Here is a 6,620-nt window from a genome sequence, read left to right as displayed (position 1 = left end):
TTTATAACCTTAACTCTGGCTTCCATAATCTAGTGTTTCTGGTATAAGAAACGTGAACTCAACCTAAAACAAATCATAATCAGAAAGTAGAAAGATCATTTTGTAAGTAGAGAACGTTTAGTTTGAAAAAGTGTAAACACGTATGACCTAGTAATCGAACTGTACCTGTTTTTTTTAGCTATAAAACTGAGCTTAGGTTCAATTGACATTAACATTTTTAGCCCGTTTGCTGACCTTTGAGCAGTCTTAACCCTTATCATGCTGGACAAGATTGACTTTTGTGGCCAGTGTAGATCATGATCAGCCTGTGCACATCCATGCAGTCTGATCATGATCTGCACTGTTCGCCATTCAGTCAGTATCTTTTTGGTAAGCTCCCCTATTAACAGTTAATGGTACTGTCCAAATTGAAAGATGGACAAGTTCATTATAGAAATTTAGTGGGGGAAAGGGTTAATGCTGACTTTGTTATATTGTGACTGATGATGTTTACCTTACCAGTAAGATGTTTTTATAAAATTTTATAGAAATTTAACATTACAAGCTACAAATTTCAACAGTAGATCTACTACCTGTTGAAGTAGGGGAAAAAAATCTGCATTTCATCAATAAATTGAAGGTAGTTTGATGGGAATGTTTGATATAATAAAATCTCAATATTTAATGTTTCATGAATTGATTTATGGAGGTAAGTCAGTTGTATCATATCTTATCTTTAGGCCATTGACATCTTAAGATGGTGTGTCATTTTCGTAAGAGGCCAATTCAATTAAGGCTTCAAAACCATTGCATTTAGAGGGGCTAAAACCCAATCTGACTTTGTTGTTCTTAATATGGATAATGAAAGTAATGCACTCTTTGATCTTGGGTTCATTAATAGATATTCTAAGGGAAAATTGAAAATTTATGTATGCGTGAATTGAACCATGACTTGTTTCACAGGTGTTTCACAGCCAGGTAATTGATTTACATACTCCATTTAATGATATGCATTTTACTTTGTTTTAATACAGAAATGCTTGACTTTTATTGAAGTTTAGGGAAATTTGAAATGAGTTGCTTCTTTGAAGTGTTGGTTGTTGTGTGATTTGTTTGTATTGAATTGCTCTGTGTATTAAAGTCAAATCCTATATACATGGTCGTAATCTACATAAATTTCAGGTAATATTGATCAGACATAAGCTAATTTGGGGGGAAATGTGGAGTTTGCTGAATGTTTGTACCTCAGTTGATAACTTGGCTATTATAATTTTGGGCAGGATTTTCACCAATGTCAGTGTGAGATGCAACCTGCTCATTCAAAATTGAACAACATGTATCATTGCTTTTTCTGCATAATATATATTTCAAATCATTAGTCACTGTAGCAACTGCACTAATGCTCCCTTTCCCCTAACACCCACAAGTGGAGGGCTTAGTACCATTTTTATACGCCCATCTCTGAAAGAGCGGGGCGTATTGTGAACACAAGTGGCGGGCGGCGGGTATAGGCAAGCAGGTCTGTCGGTGTCCAAAAGCATGTTTGCTCTCTTAAGTAGAACAGTTTTCATCTGATCTTCACCAAACTTGCTGACATTGTGGGCATAATATCTCGCCCAAGTTCGATAACCAGCCAAATCGCCCCAGGCACTCTTGGATTATGGCCCTTGAATTACTTGAAAAACTGTGAATTTAGCATTGTCCGCTATCTAAGTAGAATTGTTTTCATCCGATCTTCACCAAACTTGCTGACATTGTTTGTGGGCATAATATCTCGGCCAAGTTTGATAACCAGCCAAATCGCCTCAGGCACTCTTGGATTATGGCCCTTGAATTACTCGAAAAACTGCGAAATTAGCCTTGTCCATTCAAACAGTTTTGATCCGATTGTCATTTTCTGATTCCTTCTTACTCTTTTTTATGGGTTAACAAGGCATACAACATCAACATTATTACCTTTATGATACGTATTTACTAAATACGGGCATATTTTGTGACAGTCTGGCACTCTTGTTGTTTTATATGAAGATTTGTCACACCGGCACAGAACTGTTTACAACGCAGCTGGTAACAGCCATAGGTAATTTGAAATACAGTCAAACAATTAGGATAAAAGCTCCAACATGGTACTATTTAGTTGAAGATAACTTTTGCTTGCTGGTGATATCTCTAATTGGTTGACAAATGTCTTCTTTTTTATCAGATACAATTATTTGAGATATTGAATGAAAAATTAGGTTGCTTATCTTGGTGTAAAGATATGTTAGGACTGGCCTATGTAGCCCTGCGTGTCAATGACAGAGGCTTGGGTTTTGGACACTCCTTAACCCCATCACTCAATATCTATATATATGTTGTGTTTTCAAAGCTGTTTTTGTCGGACAAGCTCTTCTGTCAAGGTAACATGATAATGATCTTACTCCCTCCTTTCTTTCAGGGTTTTGTGAAAATAGATTTTTACCAAAAATCCATTTTTTTTTAAAGGTTTATATATTTTTGTCACAAGTCAAGTATCTGAAGAATTCAGTGGTACATACTGATCAGCGATTCTGCAGAAACCCAGATATGCATGACTGGGTGTGTGACTTTCCCAATCAGAGAACAGACCATAAAAGTTGTATTGTGTGTGTAAGTCTCTTAATACCCCCATAAAATCTTGTGAATTGCTGCATTGTATTTGAAACTTGTACAGACTAGCTTGTGATAAAGGCCTCATTTTTGTTGAGATGTTTTATAAGAAAGTTTTGCTTTAAAGTCATATAAAAACTAGGATAAGCTAGTTATTATGGTTGTACTGTTCTCATATTAAATTTACAGAAGTGTAATTAAAAGTGGAAAACAGCCTGAAAGAGTTTTTACCATAAATGTTGAGATATTGATGGATTGCTGGTTGAGCACTGCAGGAGAAACATGTGGTAGGGAGAGAGGAGATTTATGCAGATGCCAGGATAAAGGGATTAAGTCAGGTTGACTCTTTTTTCTTGATTTGCATCAAACATTGTATGAAGTGGAATTGTTTTTATGTTGCTAGGCATATATTGATTTACATTTATGATGATTTTCTTATCAGTTTTTGTGTGATGGCACTTGGCACTCTCTGATTAAACCAAGATAATATGTTGAAGCAAACAAATACATGGCCTAGGTCAATAACTTGATTACTTTAATTGATTTGCTTGCAATTTAATAGGCTGCTTGAAGTTAAGATAAAGAATATGTAAATTAGATATTTGAAACTTTAACTGTAAGCAAGTTACAGTCACTTTATTTATGTCCTGCATTTCTTTGTTCGGGGTACCTGGCAAGAGCAAGTCAATACTGGTATATGATGTAGGAACACTGGGGCTGGCCGCAATTAATTCACATGAGAATTCTTAAGCTGGTTGACATTAATAGTAACCTAAGAGTGAGTGTTGACTAAGTTGCATAGATGTGTTGGACATCGCTCTAAGTTGCAGTCAGACCAGTATTCCCTTGTAGTTAGTCTTAAATTGTGTGAAATGCAGATCTCGAGCAAAACACAGTAGTTTGTATGTGTTTGGCTGTCTGGTGACACAAAAGACATGACACAAAAGAGAAATATAGATGGGATATGTTTAAGTAACTCAGAAGAGGAATGTTGACTCCTTTTAAAATCAGAGGAATAATGTGGTTGATATTCTGCAGACTAGAACATTTGCAATTGTGTTCAAATTACAGAATTATAAACATTTCTCAATGTTAACCAATGTCATCTCCACAAATAGAACCAATTGTATATAAGGAGTGAAAAATTCTCACTCTACAATAAGTAAATATTGTACAAGATCAGTCCCAGATATCAGCTGCACAATCCCAAATCCTCCCACCATCAGCTCAGGCTGTTTCTGTATCATTGAATTTAATGCCATTTATAAAAATGATAAGACCTAATTGAAAGTCTCTCCCATAAAATTCAATCGATAATTACATTTGGAAGAGATGAAAATCATTTCAGGTACAGTGATCAGTGATCAATATGTTAATGCCAGTGTGATTGTAATAGAACAATTACAGTGGAGTAGCCACTGAAAGCTAGATCTATTTTACCTTTTGTACAGCAGCAGTCATAGAGTATTTCCATGTCTCAATTGCATAAGAACTGGCAGCCTCGATACTGTTGTTTAAGGTTAATTGACAGTTGGCAATTTCTATTCATCCATATTCAATGTGTGTGCTTTTAGCATTATAAGACTGTGCTGCCGTCTTAGAAGGACCCTTAGACTTTGCTGCTATCTTAGAATGACCTTTAGACTGTGCTGCCATCTTAAAATGATGACCTTTAGACTGTGCTGCCATCTTAAAATGATGAACTTTAGACTATGCTGCCATCTTAGAATGACCTTTAGACTGTGCTGCCATCTTAAAATGATGACCTTTAGACTGTGCTGCCATCTTAGAATGACCCTTTAGACTGTGCTGCCATCTTAGAATGAACTTTAGACTGTGGTGCCATCTTAGAATGACCTTTAGACTATGATGCCATCTTAGAATAACCTTTAGACTGTGATGCCATCTTAAAATGACCTTTAGACTGTGCTGCCATCTTAGAATGACCTTTAGACTGCGCTGCTAACTTACAGTGACCTTTAGACTGTGTTGCCATCTTACACTGACCTTTAGACTGTGCTGCCATCTTACAGTGACCTTTAGACTGTGTTGCCATCTTACACTGACCTTTAGACTGTGCTGCCATCTTACACTGACCTTTAGACTGTGTTGCCATCTTACACTGACCTTTAGACTGTGCTGCCATCTTACACTGACCTTTAGACTGTGCTGCCATCTTTCACTGACCTTTAGACTGCGCTGCCAACTTACAGTGACCTTTAGACTGTGTTGCCATCTTACAGTGACCTTTAGACTGTGTTGCCAACTTACAGTGACCTTTAGACTGTGTTGCCATCTTACAGTGACCTTTAGACTGTGTTGCCATCTTACACTGACCTTTAGACTGTGTTGCCATATTACACTGACCTTTAGACTGTGTTGCCATCTTACACGGACCTTTAGACTGTGCTGCCATCTTACAGTGACCTTTAGACTGTGCTGCCATCTTACACTGACCTTTAGACTGTGCTGCCATCTTACACTGACCTTTAGACTGCACTGCCATCTTACAGTGACCTTTAGACTGTGTTGCCATCTTACACTGACCTTTAGACTGCGCTGCCGTCTTACAGTGACCTTTAGACTGTGCTGCCATCTTACAGTTACCTTTAGACTGTGTTGCCATCTTACACTGACCTTTAGACTGTGCTGCCATCTTACACTGACCTTTAGACTGTGTTGCCATCTTACATTGACCTTTAGACTGTGCTGCCATCTTACACTCACCTTTAGACTGTGCTGCCATCTTAGACTGACCTTTAGACTTTGTTGCCATCTTACATTGACCTTTAGACTGTGCTGCCATCTTACACTCACCTTTAGACTGTGCTGCCATCTTACATTGACCTTTAGACTGTGTTGCCATCTTACAGTGACCTTTAGACTGTGCTGCCATCTTACATTGACTTTTAGACTGTGCTGCCATCTTACATTGACCTTTAGACTGTGCTGCCATCTTACACTGACTAGACTGTGCTGCCATCTTACATTGACCTTTAGACTGTGTTGCCATCTTACAGTGACCTTTAGACTGTGCTGCCATCTTACATTGACTTTTAGACTGTGCTGCCATCTTACATTGACCTTTAGACTGTGCTGCCATCTTACACTGACTAGACTGTGCTGCCATCTTACATTGACCTTTAGACTGTGTTGCCATCTTACACTGACTAGACTGCGCTGCTAACTTACACTGACCTTTAGACTGTGCTGCCATCTTACACTGACTAGACTGCGCTGCTAACTTACACTGACCTTTAGACTGTGCTGCCATCTTACACTGACTAGACTGCGCTGCTAACTTACACTGACCTTTAGACTGTGCTGCCATCTTACATTGACCTTTAGACTGTGCTGCCATCTTACACTTACTAGACTGTGCTGCCATCTTACACTGACCTTTAGACTGTGCTGCAATCTTACAGTGACCTTTAGACTGTGCTGCTAACTTACAGTAACCTTCAACTCTGTGCTGTGAATGCTTTAAAAGCAGACAATCTGTCAATAAAAAATGTGATTTAATGTATTGAATCCCTAAACAAAATAGTGTGAAGTGTCATATTCTTGTTTTAATCTGCCAGGCCAGACATTATCACTTCTTCATTAATGTGAGATTTTTTTCCCAGACATAGATTGTGTTACAGGATATAAGAGAGATGCCAAAAGAACATGCTATTGAGTTAGACATCAGCCTTTGATCTTGAAATTTCTTCAAGCCCTAGCTCCTATGAATAATAGAACATGGTGTGTTGGTACAAATAGGCTAGACTTCTAATAAAGATCAATTATCAGAAGTGAAAATTGTTTTGATATATATTATATGCACTTTTTCTGACTGTCTGCTACAACTTTGACATGAACTGTATATTCCCTTATTAATGCTCTCATCCTAATAAATGCAACTCACATCCCCATGTCGCCCGACCCCATAATGTTATTATGTCTCCCACCACACAGTGGTGTGGGAAACATTGATTTACTCCAGTCTGTGTGTCAGTCTGTCTGTTTGTCAC

This window comes from Mercenaria mercenaria, chromosome 11, assembly GCF_021730395.1.
Source record: "Mercenaria mercenaria strain notata chromosome 11, MADL_Memer_1, whole genome shotgun sequence".
Taxonomy (NCBI): Eukaryota; Metazoa; Mollusca; class Bivalvia; order Venerida; family Veneridae; genus Mercenaria; species Mercenaria mercenaria.
This window is presented reverse-complemented; position numbering follows the sequence as displayed.